This window comes from Zingiber officinale, unplaced genomic scaffold (assembly GCF_018446385.1).
Source record: "Zingiber officinale cultivar Zhangliang unplaced genomic scaffold, Zo_v1.1 ctg40, whole genome shotgun sequence".
In the NCBI taxonomy this organism is placed as follows: domain Eukaryota; kingdom Viridiplantae; phylum Streptophyta; class Magnoliopsida; order Zingiberales; family Zingiberaceae; genus Zingiber; species Zingiber officinale.
Window position 1 is genome coordinate 84,364 of NW_024589942.1, and position 16,688 is coordinate 101,051.

The 16,688-nt window shown below is 48.5% G+C and overlaps 1 pseudogene; it reads right to left on the bottom strand.

Annotated features, from left to right (window-relative positions):
- Positions 1-16,038, bottom strand: part of LOC122037431 — a 39,201-nt pseudogene extending 23,163 nt beyond the window's left edge.
- Between the last annotated feature and the right edge of the window lie 650 nt (positions 16,039-16,688).

A 16,688-nucleotide genomic window follows, 5' to 3' on the forward strand; every position in this document is an offset into this window, starting at 1 on the left:
TGCCATCGGGGAGTCGGCGGCCTCTGCTCGGACCATTTCCCATGCTGCCTTTGATAAACTTTAACAGCTGGAGGCGGCTTTGAAGACAAGTGAGTCTACCCTGGCTTCTGAAGTGGATCGTCGCCAAGCGACAGTTTCTGAGCTGAAAGCCAAAGAGGCAGAGCTGCTCTCCCACTCGGAGGAGTTAACGCTTCTACGGCAAGGTCAGGAGCTCTTGCAAATGAGGTTGGCCGATGCCCAGGCCCTGGCTAGTGCTGCTGCTGCTCGAGAAACAACCATGCGGGCTCAATGGGAAGTGTGCCAAGCCACTCTTCAATCCTTGCAAGCGGATCTCTTGAAGGCCCAGGAAGCAGTGTCTCGAGGCCAGGGCGATTTAACTATGGCGCGAGCAGAGGCTATGGCGACCCAAAATAGTTTGGAGGAATACCGGGCTGGCGAATCAGAGCGGCTGAAGGCCTACAGGCTGGCCTACGTCCGTTCTTCTTTCTTCCTCCATAAGCTGGGACGCTGGATGGTCTTGTTGCTTTGTCATGGGGCCGCAGGTGGGGTCAGACAAGCCTTTGAGCAGGGTTTCCTACGCTCGGCACCTCCTGCCACCTTCTTGGACACAGCGCGCCTAACCAGAGAATTGCCGCAGGAAACCTTCCCCTCCTTCGAAGCGGATGAGGGACTCTTCCTCTTGGAGGCTCCTCCCCCTGTGGCCGATCCAGCTCCCGAGGGTATCTCTGCCCAGGCCCCTTCCGTTGCTGCCTCTGACACGTCTGCTGATCCTGCATCTCCCGACACAACACCAGCCGACCCCGGGCTCCTTCCTTCGGCTTCCGTTGACTCAGTGCCTTCTCCCCCGGATGTAGTATGATGAGTGATGTACTGCCATATTCTCCTTCTATGTGTTGACGCCGAACCTTCTGTGATTGTAATTATTGCTATGGTCGTTCTGAACTCCGGAAAATTATCTCGCTTCCCTTTTATACGTCCTTAGCTTGTTTCTTTCTTTAGTAGGTCGCCTTTGTCCTTGTTAGATCTCCGCTAATTTGTTTGCCCTTGCTTATCTGGCACGCTTTGTTCGACTATGTAGCTCTTCCTCCGATAGCTGCCTTTGTACCTAGCCCGGCCCGGGCCAACTCTTGCCTCGCATGTCCCTGAAGCCTGCTGACCTGCACTGCCTGTTTCTTTACTGGCTCTTCCGTACACTTTTGTCTTGGTTGGAGCGACTCCTTTAGGAGACGCTTCATATTTCGAGCCCTCGCATTTCCCATAATGCCCTCTGGTTATATTTTCGGGGCTCATCACAGAGCGCTCCCTGCCTGCCTCCGCTCCTGCATCCACCGTCCGTTGCGGACTTACGAAAATATCCTTCCTCCACCATACCTATAAGTATCTTCTTCCTCTCTCCCTTTTGTTATGATTCGCCATCGCCACGAAGTACTCAAACGTCGCCGCCGCCGACTGATCGTTTCTGAGACTGCGCCGCGCTTCTTCTTTTTTCTCCAAGCTTCCCCTTTTCGTCTGTTCCTTCTTCCGCCTGAGATAATCTTCCTTGCAATGGCTTCTCCTTCTTGGGCTTCCTTGCTAGCGGAGCATTTCCCAGGCGCTTCAACTTTCGCTGAGTTAGATTGGGATGACCTACGGTACACTTACGAAATCCCTACTAGCTTTCGCCCCGTCATTCCTACTGGTGTGAACTTGTACTTCGATCCCCCGTCGGGTTCTTGTACTTTCTTTACTGAGCAATTCGTATCTGGCCTTCGTCTACCCCTGCATCCTTTTTTGTCTGGAGTGTGCCGCTACTTTAAGATTCCCTTAGGTCAGCTAACCCCCAATTCCATAAAGATTTTATGTGGCTTTGTAGTACTCTGCGAAGTTTGTGAGGTTTCCTGGTCAGCTCCCCTTTTTCATTGCTTCTTCACTCTCGTTCGGCGTGCCGATGGTCTCTTTGATTTCCAAGCCCGCAGCCAAACCGCTTTCTTTTCTCCTCTTCCTCCTCCCAGTGCTAACTGGAAGAAAAAGTTCTTTTTTCTCCGGTTTCCGGAGGAAACTGACTGGCCCATGCACTGGCAACCTGAACTGCCTCTGACTCCAGCGCTGGACGAATTCCACATGGACCTCCCCTATGCCACAGCTGCTGATCGACTGGAGGATTGGCGCTTGAATCTGACGAGATTACTATCTGAAGATCTACTTTCTTTCTTTAGGCTAAGCCGCTGTACCTCTGACACACCGCGCTCCTTAGGTAAGTCCGTGTTGAATGCCTCCTTTTCGATCACTTTCCCTGTGAGAGTGACTTCTCGTGTTGGTGCCTTCAGCTGAAGTTTTGTATCGTGCGTCAGAGGTTCTGCCTCTGCCCCTCGATGACCTGGAGATAATGTGGCGCGGTCGGGCAATCTTGGGCAGGAGGCTACTCCCTCACCTTGGGTCTGCCTCAGTCGGGGCAGCGACTCAGCCTACTCCCAGCCCTGCCTCACACGCCGCTTCTCCTTCCCCTGCCGCCTCGAGCCGAGGTCGAGGTCGGGGCCAAGCTACTCGCCCGGCCAGAAGCGCCTTCCGAGGAGCCTCGCGGGCATCCGGACATGGTCGCGCAGCTCTTCATCGCGCAGGTCCGAGCTCATCCGGCCGGGGCGCCACAGATAGGGGTGCGGCGGCCTCTTCACAGGGTCAGCCTCGCTCTAATGATTCTGACTCGGATAACCAGCCCCTGCTTCACAGGCAGCGCCGAAGACCAGGTCTGACTTCATTAATGCTTGGTTCTGTTTTTTCATATGACCATGCTGCCTCCTGCTACTGTCGTGACTGACTCTGACATTACTTCCCTCTTTACTTCTGTTCCCCTTATCTGGCAGCCTCTCCTAAGAGCATCTACATCAGTATCCTCATCCAAAATCTAAAATTTAAGGTAAAAGAACTACTTTATTAAATTTAGATATCCATTTTTCACTATATAATACATCAGCTTCCCTATAATTTACCATATATTTATTTTTTTATTATTTTTTCTCTTTCCTCCATATTCTTTATTATTAGATGGAGGAGAGATGAAGGAGAGAGAAATTTTTTATTATTAGAGGGAGGAGAGAGAAATAGCATTTTAATGTTTAGGGAATGGAATCCATTTCCTAAATTTAAAGAACTACTATTCATGAAATGTATATTTAGGGAATGGGTAGGGGTAGCTGATGCGGATGCTTTTTTAATGCAAAATGTAAAATTTAAGGTAAAAGTTAAGTTTTGGGTAATTGATGTGGATGCTCTAACCCCTACAGGGGGCGACCAGCTGCGTTCCGCTCTGCTCCTACTGCTGCAGAGGGAGACAGCCCCGGCGATCATCAAAACCCGGTGCCCACTGAGCCCGTTCCCGAACCACCTGCGGCCCCTCCTGGTGCTGACTCCGGCCCTTCTCAACCTTCCTTCTCCGCCCGCCGTCGTTACAGGACCACCATCCCCTCTGAAGCTGCTCTAGCTCGGCGGCCTGATGCCCCTACAAGCCTTTTGATGATGAAAGGCTGCCTCAGCAATTTGTGGGCAGAGAGTATGGACCAAATGGGTGACGCACCTCCATTAGCCCAGATGGACAGGTTCTCGAAGTCCTGGGCTAAAGTAAGTACTCTTCACCTTATACTGGGTAGTGGTTGGCCTTAACTGAGGGTTATATCTTTCCTCTAGACTCATGCAGAATCCCTAGTGCTGAACCAATCTTTCCACACCTTTCATCATGAAAGCAAGGAACTCCAGGAGAGAGTCTCCGAATTAGAGTTGCAATTGAACGATCCCGCCCAAGCCAGTTATGCCTTGCGTGCGGAGATTCAGGCCCTAACCAATCAGACCGACCGACAGAAACGGTCCCTGATACAGGTGAAGGATGAGCTCCGAGCTATGAGGGAGGAGAGAGCTGCATCTGAGGCAGGGTATCAGCAGCAACTTGCCCATCAAGCTCAGGTGATACAGTCCCGAGATACCCTTATGCAAGAGAGGAGCGAGAAATTGGAAGTTCAGGCAGCTCAACTGGAAACTCAAGCAGTAGAATTGAGGGCGCTGAAAGCAGAACTGTCACAGTCCCGGGCAGCATTAACTGGAGTATCCACCGCCTTGACTGTCTATCAAGAAGGAGAGGAGGACCGTTGCCTGCGAAGCCGAATGCCGTATCTGACTTCTCCCGAATTTTTATCCCAGGCTGGGGCACGCTTTGTTGGTGCAACCTTAGGTCAAGGTTGACCTGGTTGACCCGACTCGAGTTGAACTGACTCGAGTTGTATTTTGATGTTTGACGAGAACATGATGGGAGATTGTTGGTGCAACCTTAGGTCAAGGTTGACCTGGTTGACCAGACTCGAGTTGACTTTACTCGAGTTGTATTTTGATGTTTGACGAGAACAAGCTTGGGAGATTGTGGGTGCAACCCGTGGTCAAGGTTGACCTGGTTGACCCGAGGTGAGTTGACCTGACTCGGAAAAGTCCAAGCAGGGAGCTTGGCACGGGAAAAGTCCAAGCAGGGAGCTTGGCATGGGAAAAGTCCAAGCAGGGAGTTTGGCACGGTGAAAAGTCCAAGCAGGGAGCTTGGCACGGGAAAAGTCCAAGTATTGAGACTTGGCACGGAGAAGTCCAAGTATGGAAGCTTGGCACATGGGAAGTCGGAGAGGGCTCGGTAGCTCGTTCTCCGGACTGTGGCCAGAGAGGGCTCGGGAGCTCGTTCTCTGGACCGGATGGAAGTCGGAGAGGGCTCGGTAGCTCGTTCTCCGAACTGTGGTCAGAAAGGGCTCGGTAGCTCGTTCTCTGGACCGGATATGGAAAGTCCTGGTGAGTGAAGCCAGGCAGACGGGATAGTCCTGGTGAGTGAAGCCAGGCAGTTGGAAAGTCCTGGTGAGTGAAGCCAGGCAGTTGGAAATCCTGGTGAGTGAAGCCAGGTGAAAACCCTAGTGAGTGAAACTAGGTGAAAGTCCTGGTGAGTGAAGCCGGGCAAGGAAAAATTCAGATGGATCAAGGGTGATCGGACATCTGGTGTTGAGAAGGTCAAGTAGGTCAAGGGAGTGACCGGATACTTGGCACGAAGAGAAAAGTCCAAGTGGGTCAAAGGGATTGATCGGACACTTGGTGGGGAGTCTTAGCAGGTCAAGGGAGTGACCGGACGCTAAGCATGATGTAGCAACAGGTCAAGGTTGACCGGATGTTGGTGAGGGAGACTTGGGACTTGGTATTGGGAAAAACCAAGCTCTGGATCGATCTGGGGACCGATCCAGTGATACGGCTGATCGAGTGAGCTTCTGTGTGTTATCTGATCGGTCTGGAGACCGATCAGAAGGCTGATCAGAAGGAGGCAACAGGCTCGGGAAGGAACAGTTGATCGGTCTGGGGACCGATTAACCTAGGGCCTGATCGGTCCCCATGACTGATCAGATAGGCTCTGGACCGATCAGGGTGGAGCCTGATCGGTCCAGGCCTAGCCGTTGTGACTCAACGGCTAGGCTATTTCGGGCTTCTGTGTTCTGGCCTTTTTGCTTGCAGGTTCGCAGGTTGACTCAGGATATCAGAGGCCATATAAACGAGATCGAGGGCTTCTACACCAAGGCTGGCTCTCGCTCTTCTTCTTCCTGGTTCCTTCTGTACTTACTGAGCTTTGCTGAGCTCCTTATTCTTGAAGCTTCGCGTGAGCTTCCCTGCTGGTTTTCTAGCTGAGCTTGGATCCGAGAAGTTGCTGCTTCATCAGGATTCCAGTCGACAACAAGAAGGCAAGCAAAGGGTTTTACATTTCGATTGTTCTTGTTTGCTTTCTCTTCTGTTGTACTCCTTATTGCTGTTGCAAAGATATTGTGGCGAGGTTTCTCCACCCACAAGGAGTATTTATTAGACGGTTCTCCAGGGACTCATCCACCGACGGATTGATAGGGCTCGTCCACCTTACGGACACGCCGAGGAGTAGGAGTATCATCTCCGAACCTCGTTACATCTTCGTGTTGAGGTTTGCTTCTCCTTTTTCGTTTCTATTTAGTTATTTCCGCTGCGCTAACCCTAATCGTAGGAAGAAAACGAAAGAATTTGGGGCGGCTATTCACACCCCCCTCTCTAGCCGCGATCATCGATCCTAACAAGTGGTATCAGAGCGAGGTCGCTCTTCGCCGGATTAACATCCGAGGGAGCACAAGCTAGAGATGGATCAATTTGGAGAAGATGTCACGATTCCACCCTTCTACGATCGCGACGACTTCGCGTTTTGGAAGGTAAGAATGAAGTACTTTCTTATGACTAACCTTGAAAATTGGAGTTGTGTTCAATTAGGTTTCAAGCCTCCGATGGACAAGAAAGGAGAAACCCTAGAGAAGAAGGAGTGGACCAAGGAACAAGTCCACCAATCCCTAGTCAACGATGAGGTATTGAGAATTTTTGAATTTTCTTTACCTAATGATGTTTTGTGTAGGATAGGTGGATATAACAATGCCAAGGAGTTGTGGAACAACTTGGCCAAGCTCCATGAGGGAAGCTCCATTTCAAGCCATGAAGAGGAGTCAAGTGAGCCAAGTAACTCACTTCATGGAGGAATGGATTTAGAAGTTGAGGGCCACTCAACATCTAAAGAAGAAGAGGAGGAGAGTTCTTCTTCAAGTTCGGAGCAAGAAGAAGAAGCATCTACCTCCGGAAGGGATGAAGGAGAGAGCGTTCATCCATCCTCAACTCTAGGTAACTCAAGCCATTTAGTTTCTAGCAAATTACACATAATGTGCTTTGAGTGTAGGGAATTTGGATATTACAAGAGTAAATATCCAAAGAGGGTTAGAAAGACTCCACCGGCGCCAAAGGTCAAGGAAGCCGGAGTCCCGATACGCAAGAGCAAGGAGCACGTGGTGTGCTTCCAATGCAAGCGAAGGGGACATTATCGGAGTCAATGTCCGAGGGGGAGGCAACCTCACAAGGACAAGAGACCGAGCACGTCAATAGGGGGAGCTAAGGCAAACCCTAAGGTAATCTCTAAGGTATATTATTGCAATACTAGTAAGATGCATGCTAGTAGTTTGATTGCAATTGACAATAATGATAAGCATGATAATTATAGAAATCGATACACATGCTTAGGTGCCAAACATGTGAGCCTAGATAAGGATAACACTAGGAAAGTCAACCCTAGGATTAACTCATCTAAGGCTAAGGAAAACCTAGGTAGGAATCCCAAAACAACTAGACACATGCCTAGGAATACCTCAAAGAAAAATGAAAAAGTAAAAATTGAGGTATTAGAGAAGGAGAATCAAGTCTTGAGGTCAAGACTTGATACTTTGGAAAAGACTCTTAAGAACTTGGAGAAGTCATCTCTAGGGTTTAAGGGTCAAAAACCAATGTCCAAGGACAAGAAAGGTTTAGGTCACAAACCTAAGTCCCAAATGGTCAAGCCCACTTATCACAATGTTCCATTCGATTATGGAACAAAATCTAGGGCTAGGAAGACCATCACCAAGGTCACAAGGGGAGTCACCCCTAGAGTTGATCTTGATGAGTCCCAAATGACCAAGGCTTCAAAGCCTAGGAGGGTCATTAGAAGGGTTGCTAGGGAAGTCATCCCTAGTGAATACTTAGTGAACCCAATGAGCTCCAATAGGTATTGGGTTCCTAAGAGCATGATTCCATCACGCTAGATGGATTAGAGTGTGCCAACCTTACTTGAATAGGTAGTTAACCTAATCATGGCAAAATGTGGCACTTTGGGAATTTTCAAGGTGTAATCAAGCCTTGAAAATGAAATGGAAAATTATTCCTAAGGTGATTAGAATGTGCCAATCAAATTTGAGGAGTTGTCTAGAGTCAATCTAATTGGCACATAGTGATCTAAACATCTTTGGTATATGATTTGAGGTCTATCACACTTAGGAATATAGAATTTATGGCAAAATGATCGAAATTATCAAAAATGGCAACTAAGGCTAGAATTAGGTATTTTCTATACCTTTATGTGCTATTTGCCATATATTGTTTGCCATATGCCATGTCATGACATCATATTTATTTTATGATAATTTAAAATGTCATGATAATGCTTAGGTTAGTCAAATGTCATGCTTTATTTAAGTTTCATACTTTATGCCATGACATCATGACATTGGCACATGTTTCCATTTATGATACAATTATATGCCATGTCATCATCTTGTGCATTAATGATCAATTAACTTGATTTAAGGATAAGAAACACAATTTGATATGGAGATCAAATTGTTGTTTAGAAAAATGCATGAGAACTTAGAATAAGCTAACCTAAACCCATATCTCACATCAAAATTGACTTAGATGTGTTTGATACACCTTAGATGTGTGTGAGATATTAGGATCATGAGTTAGGATCAAGGTGCATAGTTCGTGTACCTAGATGAGCCTAATTCGAAATTGGGGATCATAGGGAAAGCTTATGTACAAGTAATGTACATTTAGCCCAAAGATTATGGTCCTAAATTGAAATGTTTTAAAATCATTTCAAAATTGATTTGAAAAACCTTGATGAAGCTTTTCTAGTGATAGCATTCATCATTGAACAAGTTGATACAAAGATAAGTTAACTTTGAGGTATTTCAAAGACTTGTGAACTTTGTATCAAGATTGAAAAATGGAAGTTATTTTCATAGAAAACTATTTTTCCATGATAGTATATGTTATGAGGAATGTATCCTCAAAATTTCACAATTTTTGGAATTTTCTGTAATTTTCTAGAGGTTTCTGAATTTCGTGGAGAGAAATCAGACCTTTATCAGGTTTGTGGACCGATCAGAAGGGTTTCTGATCGGTCCAGGGGTGCCTAGATCGGTCACCGTGACCGATCCAGGGAATCCCTGATCGGTCTGGTGACCGATCAGGGCGTGCCAAGTTGCTGAATTGCAGCTATGGAAGTGGTGTTTTAGAGTTCTAAAGGTTTGAAACTCTCCAAGACATTGTTGGTGCAATGGTCAAGGGGGAGTTGACCTTTAGGGGGAGTTTTACCTATTAGTCAAGGGGGAGTTGACTTTTAGGGGGAGTTTCTACTCCTAAAGACTTGAGTGATATGAGATTATCACTAAATTAATTGTTGACCTTAGTATCAAGGGGGAAATTAAGAGTTTTAATGAAAGGTATGAGACTTTCATTAGAAAGAAACTCTTGACCTTGACTCACTCTTTTTGATGTGTGTCAAAAAGGGGGAGAGTGTAGGTTTGAGGAGAATAGAGAATATTCAGGGAAGAACATTAGAAAACCTAAGTTAGGTTATCGGGTTAAGCTAACTTGATTATGAGTTTGATTATGGGTTTTGTCAAATATCAAAAAGGAGGAGATTGTTGGTGCAACCTTAGGTCAAGGTTGACCTGGTTGACCCGACTCGAGTTGAACTGACTCGAGTTGTATTTTGATGTTTGACGAGAACATGATGGGAGATTGTTGGTGCAACCTTAGGTCAAGGTTGACCTGGTTGACCAGACTCGAGTTGACTTGACTCGAGTTGTATTTTGATGTTTGACGAGAACAAGCTTGGGAGATTGTGGGTGCAACCCGTGGTCAAGGTTGACCTGGTTGACCCGAGGTGAGTTGACCTGACTCGGAAAAGTCCAAGCAGGGAGCTTGGCACGGGAAAAGTCCAAGCAGGGAGCTTGGCATGGGAAAAGTCCAAGCAGGGAGTTTGGCATGGTGAAAAGTCCAAGCAGGGAGCTTGGCACGGGAAAAGTCCAAGTATGGAGACTTGGCACGGAGAAGTCCAAGTATGGAAGCTTGGCACATGGGAAGTCGGAGAGGGCTCGGTAGCTCGTTCTCCGGACTGTGGTCAGAGAGGGCTCGGGAGCTCGTTCTCTGGACCGGATGGAAGTCGGAGAGGGCTCGGTAGCTCGTTCTCCGGACTGTGGTCAGAGAGGGCTCGGTAGCTCGTTCTCTGGACCGGATGTGGAAAGTCCTGGTGAGTGAAGCCAGGCAGTTGGAAAGTCCTGGTGAGTGAAGCCAGGCAGTTGGAAATCCTGGTGAGTGAAGCCAGGTGAAAACCCTAGTGAGTGAAGCTAGGTGAAAGTCCTGGTGAGTGAAGCCGGGCAAGGGAAAATTCAGATGGATCAAGGGTGATCGGACATCTGGTGTTGAGAAGGTCAAGTAAGTCAAGGGAGTGACCGGATACTTGGCACGAAGAGAAAAGTCCAAGTGGGTCAAAGGGATTGACCGGACACTTGGTGGGGAGTCTTAGCAGGTCAAGGGAGTGACCGGACGCTAAGCATGATGTAGCAACAGGTCAAGGTTGACCGGATGTTGGTGAGGGAGACTTGGGACTTGGTATTGGGAAAAACCAAGCTCTGAATCGATCTGGGGACCGATCCAGTGATACGGCTGATCGGTCTGGTGACCGATCAGTAACCACACAGTGAGCTTCTGTGTGTTATCTGATCGGTCTGGAGACCGATCAGAAGGCCGATCAGAAGGAGGCAACAGGCTCGGGAAGGAACAGCTGATCGGTCTGGGGACCGATCAACCTAGGGCCTGATCGGTCCCCATGACCGATCAGATAGGCTCTGGACCGATCAGGGTGGAGCCTAATCGGTCCAGGCCTAGCCGTTGTGACTCAACGGCTAGGCTATTTCGGGCTTCTGTGTTCTGGCCTTTTTGCTTGCAGGTTCGCAGGTTGACTCAGGATATCAGAGGCCATATAAACGAGATCGAGGGCTTCTACACCAAGGCTGGCTCTCGCTCTTCTTCTTCCTGGTTCCTTCTGTACTTACTGAGCTTTGCTGAGCTCCTTATTCTTGAAGCTTCGCGTGAGCTTCCCTGCTGGTTTTCTAGCTGAGCTTGGATCCGAGAAGTTGCTGCTTCATCAGGATTCCAGTCGACAACGAGAAGGCAAGCAAAGGGTTTTACATTTCGATTGTTCTTGTTTGCTTTCTCTTCTGTTGTACTCCTTATTGCTGTTGCAAAGATATTGTGGCGAGGTTTCTCCACCCACAAGGAGTATTTATTAGCCGGTTCTCCGGGGACTCATCCACCGACGGATTGATAGGGCTCGTCCACCTTACGGACACGCCGAGGAGTAGGAGTATCATCTCCGAACCTCGTTACATCTTCGTGTTGAGGTTTGCTTCTCCTTTTTCGTTTCTATTTAGTTATTTCCGCTGCGCTAACCCTAATCGTAGGAAGAAAACGAAAGAATTTGGGGCGGCAATTCACACCCCCCTCTCTAGCCGCGATCATCGATCCTAACACGCTTTGCTACGACCGTGCCATATACGGCGGCTGGAGTTATCAGGCAACTGCACGCACAGGGCTTCTTGAGCTCTATCCCCCCGGCAGACTTCTTGAATCACGACCAAATCATTCAAGGCTTTCCGGATGAGATTTTTGCTCCTTTCAAATGATCTGTACTAGTCACTTAAACTGGGAAATTGTTACATGTACACATGTCTTTTTGAGTTTTCACTTAACTGTCCTACTGTCTCCACGCCCTTCGTCTGATCCGGCCTACGTCCACAGAGCCAGCCCCCTCAAACTCGATAGGGCTGTAGGTAGTTAGCACTCCAAGGTCGATCCAGCTTCCTTCCTTGAGCATCCTGCAATTAATAGGCTCCCGATGCCAATTTCTTGATAACTTTGTACGGTCAGTCCCATTGAGGAGCCAACTTCGTCACTTCTCCTAAGGGCTTTATCTGCTTCCAAACGAGATCTCCTTCTCCGAAGAATCGGGGGGTCACCCTTCTATTATAGTTCTGCCTCATTCTCTGTCTATAGGCCTCCAACCTGGCCGCTGTTTGTTCACGGATTTCGCTGATAAAATCTAGCTCAACCATCCGTCGCTCCGCGTTCCCTTCATCGTACATCATTCTTCTCACGGACGGTATCCCGACCTCCAGAGGCACCACTGCTTCATTGCCATACACTAAATGGAAAGGTGTCAGACCTGTACTTTCTCGGGGTGTCGTACGATAGGCCCATAAGATGCTCGGCAGCTCATCCACCCAACTGCCTCCCATGTGATCCAGCTTGACTTTGAGCCCCCGCACTATTTCCCGATTGACTACCTCTGTCTGACCATTGCTTTGCGGATGAGCCACCGAAGTGAAGGCCTGAGTTATGCCGAACCCTTCGCACCACTTTTGTATTTTGCGTCCTTGAAATTGTCTGCCATTGTCCGATACCAATTTATGAGGCAAGCCGAATCTGCAAAAGATATTTTTCCATAGGAACTGGATCACCGCATCTTCGGTGATTTTGGCCAGAGCTTCCGCTTCCACCCACTTGGAGAAGTAATCCACTGCTACCAGCAAGAAACGCCTTTGCCCCGTAGCCATCGGGAAAGGACCTACTATATCCATACCCCACTGGTCAAACGGGCAAGATACTATAGAAGTTCTCAGCAGCTCTGTAGGTCGGTGCGTCAGATTCTGGTACCTTTGGCATGACAGACAAGTATTCACCAACTTCTGTGCGTCCTTCTGCAAGGTAGGCCAGAAATATCCGGCCAATGGTACTTTCCGAGCCAGCGTTCTCCCACCCGTGTGATTACCGCAGCATCCCAAGTGTATCTCCCGTAAGGCCTGATCCGCTTCTTCCATATTCAAGCACTTGAGCAGAGGTCTAGAGAAAGACCTTTTGTAGAGTTGATCTCCAATCATGATATAAGAATGGGCTTGCCTCCTGAGCATACGTGCCTCTTCTAGGTTGGTGGGTATAATCCCCTGCTGGAGGAAACTCATTATGGGCACCCTCCAATCAATTACTCCTCCCTGATTATTTTGCAGGTTGAGCTGAGCTATAAGGAAGGTCTGCGCTATAGATCTATCCAGTACCCAAGTAGTCAGGGAGCTGGCCATTTTAGCTAGTTCATCCGCCCTTTCATTTTCAGCCCTGGGAATCTTGGTAACTGTGACTTCTTTGAAATCTTTCCTCATCTTCTCATAGGCTTCCTTGTAAACTTGCATCTTTTCGTTGTTTGCTTCGAAGTGTCCGGTCACCTGCTGAGTTACTAGCTGCGAATCTGAATGTATTACGACTTTGCTCGCCCCCACATGCCGAGCTACTTGCAAACCTGCCAATAGGGCTTCATATACTGCCTCATTGTTGGTGGCTCTGAAATTCAGCCATACAGCCAGCTGCATAATATCTCCCTGTGGAGATATTAGAAGTGCGCCTACACCACTTCCCCGATGGGTAGCTGATCCGTCTACATAAATCTTCCAGACCTCCTTCGAGTCGGCCTGATAAACTTCTGTCAAGAAATCCGCCAGAGCCTGTGCTTTGATCGCGGTTCGGGGCTGATACTGTATATCATATTCCCCTAGCTCAGTTGCCCATTTGATAAGCCGACCTGCTACCTCCACTTTGGTGAGAGCCCGCCCCATTGTGCTGTTTGTCAAGACAGTAATAGGATGTGCCAAGAAATAGGGTCGGAGGCGTCGAGCCATGAGAACAAGTCCGTAAACCAACTTTTCCAGGGCCGTGTACCGAGACTCAGCCCCCTTCAATAGATGACTGAAAAAATACACTGGCCGTTGTACATTGTCTTGCTCCTTAACCAGCACGGCCCCCACGGCCTCGGGGGTAGCTGACAAGTAGACCCAAAGGGGCTCTCCCACAACAGGCTTGAACAGTGATGGTAAGGACTCCAGGTACTGCTTTAGCTCCTCAAAGGCCTATGTGCATTCTTCCGTCCACTGAAACTTGGCCGCTTTCCTGAGCACTTTGAAGAAGGGCGCCGCTCTATCTGCAGATCTAGAGATGAATCGGGACAGTGCTGTTATCCTGCCGACCAGCTTCTGCGTTTCCTTCAGATTCTGAGGGATCTGCATGTTCCGAAGTGCTTGCACCTTCTCAGGGTTGGCCTCTATCCCTCGTCCGGTCACCAGATAGCCCAGAAACTTCCCTCCTTTGGCCCCGAACAAACATTTCAGGGGATTCAGCTTCACCCCATATTGCCTCAGAGTCCCACAGGTTTCTTCTACATCTTTTATCAGACTGGACGCCAGGGGGGACTTGATCAGGATGTCATCAACATAAACCTCTACGTTCCGCCCGATCTGACTCCGAAAGACTTTGTCCATCATCCTTTGGTAGGTAGCCCCAGCGTTCCTGAGTCCAAATGACATGACTGTATAGCAAAAAATATCGTCGGCCGTTATGAAGCTGACTTTCTCCTGGTCCTCCCTGGCCAAGGGTATCTGATGATATCCCACAGACGGCACCAAATTTGATCCCGTCCGGAGGCTGAGTCGGACGGAGGCTGGTCGAGGTGTCCCGATGGTTGACGGAAGGTCGTAGAAGATGACTCGGCTCCCACGGGTGGCTGACGCTGCCGCAGGACCCTGCACACACTCAGACGATCTCCCCCTTCACGTTAGAGACCGAAACCCAGGGAAAAAGTCCCCGGATCAGACCCTCCGACGCTTAAGTCAGGTCCTTTTTCCCCAGAAAAAAGCAGAGAGAAGAAGAAGAAAAGACAGTTGTGGAAAAAAGTGACGAGGGAGTGTGTGCGCGTACCTGCATACGAGGGATTTCTCGCCTTTTATGCCTCCTCCTTTTGGAGCCTGCCATCCTGTCAGAAAAAACGTTAGACGCTGGGCTTTGTCGCCTAGTTCCGGACACCTGTCGTACTGCCATTTGTTGTGCAAGCATCTTTCCTTTTGGAACCTCCGCCTTCGTACATGGATTTTGTCTTGTAGTGAGGGACAGCTGGCAGGCTACTACTGGTTATGAGGGCATCTTTTCGTCTTAGGAACCTCCGCCTTCGCCCGCATTGTTGATATGTAATGATTCTCCTTGACGGACCGTTGAGATTCTCCGCACCCGTACTACTTAGCTCCCCCGATTCACTGTGACCTACACCGGCCTACACCCGTGGTTTGCATTTCCGGGCCTCCAAATCGCAGCCCTGCAGCCCTAGTTGTCTAGACACAGCTACGCTGATCTTCAACCTGCATCCTGCGCTCTGTATTTCCTGGCCCTCAACCGCAGGTCTGTAGCTTGGGCTGCTTCTGATCAGCTCTGCCGCTTCCGACCCATTGGCCTATACTTCCAGTTCTTTGAATCGCAGGCCTATAGATCGGACTTCCCCTAAACAACCCTGCCGATGCCGACTTGTATCCTGCGCTCTGTATTTCCTGGTCCTCAACCGCAGGTCTGTAGCTTGGGCTGCTTCTGATCAGCTCTGCCGCTTCCGACCCATTGGCCTATACTCCCCGTTCTTTGAATCGCCGGCCTATAGATCGGACTTCCCCTAAACAGCCCTACCGATGCCGACCCGTGACTTGTGTTCCGCTTGACGTCTTTCCTCGTCTTCCGGCTGCTTTGCCCCCTTGATCGACCAGCCTGCCTGACCTCTGACTATCACACCTGCTTGCCTTTAACTGCCCCGTCAGTCTGACCATTGACTGCCACATCATCTTGACTATTGACCACCACGTCCTCTTGACTTTTGACCGCCATATAGCCTTGACTTTTCTAACCCTTTCCTCATGGGCCCCTCCATTACCAACCGTATCAACGCTGATGTCCAAGTTTCTGAATGATCTGGTAGTAGTATGCAGACAGTGAGAAACTTCGTTCGAGCAGTGCTTTAGAAGAATTTTAAGATACCTCACAAAGCCTCCTCTCGATGCTCCGACGACTAGTTTGTTGATCCCCGACTGAGAGATGAACTCCACTACGCCCTTAGCTACGTCAGTGCCCTCCAAGATCATATCCATGACTTTGATCTGTTGATCAGCAGAGATGATTAATTGCAAATTCTTTTTCTGTTCATGCATTTAGAGGAATATATGAAGTTAGTGACTCACATCTTTTCTGGTGCAGAAACATCGAAAAGGAGTAAGTATTTCCCTGCGTATGCTATCCGCTGCATTAATTATGTTGAATTTTGGCATTAGATCTTACTCTGTTTTTAGTTTCTAGAGAAGTTGTGGAATGAAGCAATAAGACAAACAGCTTACGTGAAACGGCATGAGTGTTGACGTGAATGAGGATGAGGGTTTGGCCCCTGACTGCGACATTATCGAGGGCCCATTTCAAGGCTCCTTGGCTGCTCTTATCCTTGTCCATGGCCACTGCAGCTTGAGGAAAAGATTGTGAAACTGAGTCCATCGTTGCAAAATGATAGCTAAGTTTGAATAAACGAAATGATGAGGTAACGAAAATCATTGAATTCTCTTTACTTAATGATGTTTTGTGTAGGATAGGTGGATATAACGATGCCAAGGAGTTGTGGAATAACTTGGCAAAGTTCCATGAGGAGAACTCCACTTCAAGTCATGAAGAGGAGTCAAGTGAGCCAAGGAGTTCACATCATGGAGGAATGGATTTAGAAGTTGAGGGCCACTCAACATCTAAAGAAGAAGAGGAGAGTTCTTCTTCAAGTTCGGAGCAAGAAGAAGAAGCTTCTACCTCCGGAAGGGATGAAGGAGAGAGCGTTCATCCATCCTCAAACCTAGGTAACTCAAGCATTTTAATTTCTAGCAAATTACACATAATGTGCTTTGAGTGTAGGGAATTTGGGCACTACAAGAGTAAATGTCCAAAGAGGGTTAGGAAGACTCCACCGGCACCAAAGGTCAAGAAAGCCGGAGTCCCGATACGCAAAGGCAAAGAGCACGTGGTGTTCTTTCAATGCAAGCGAAGGGGACATTATCGGAGTCAATGTCCAAGGGGGAGGCAATCTCACAAGGACAAGAGAGCGAGCACGTCGATAGGGGGAGCTAAGGCAAACCTTAAGGTAACATTTAAGGCACATTCTT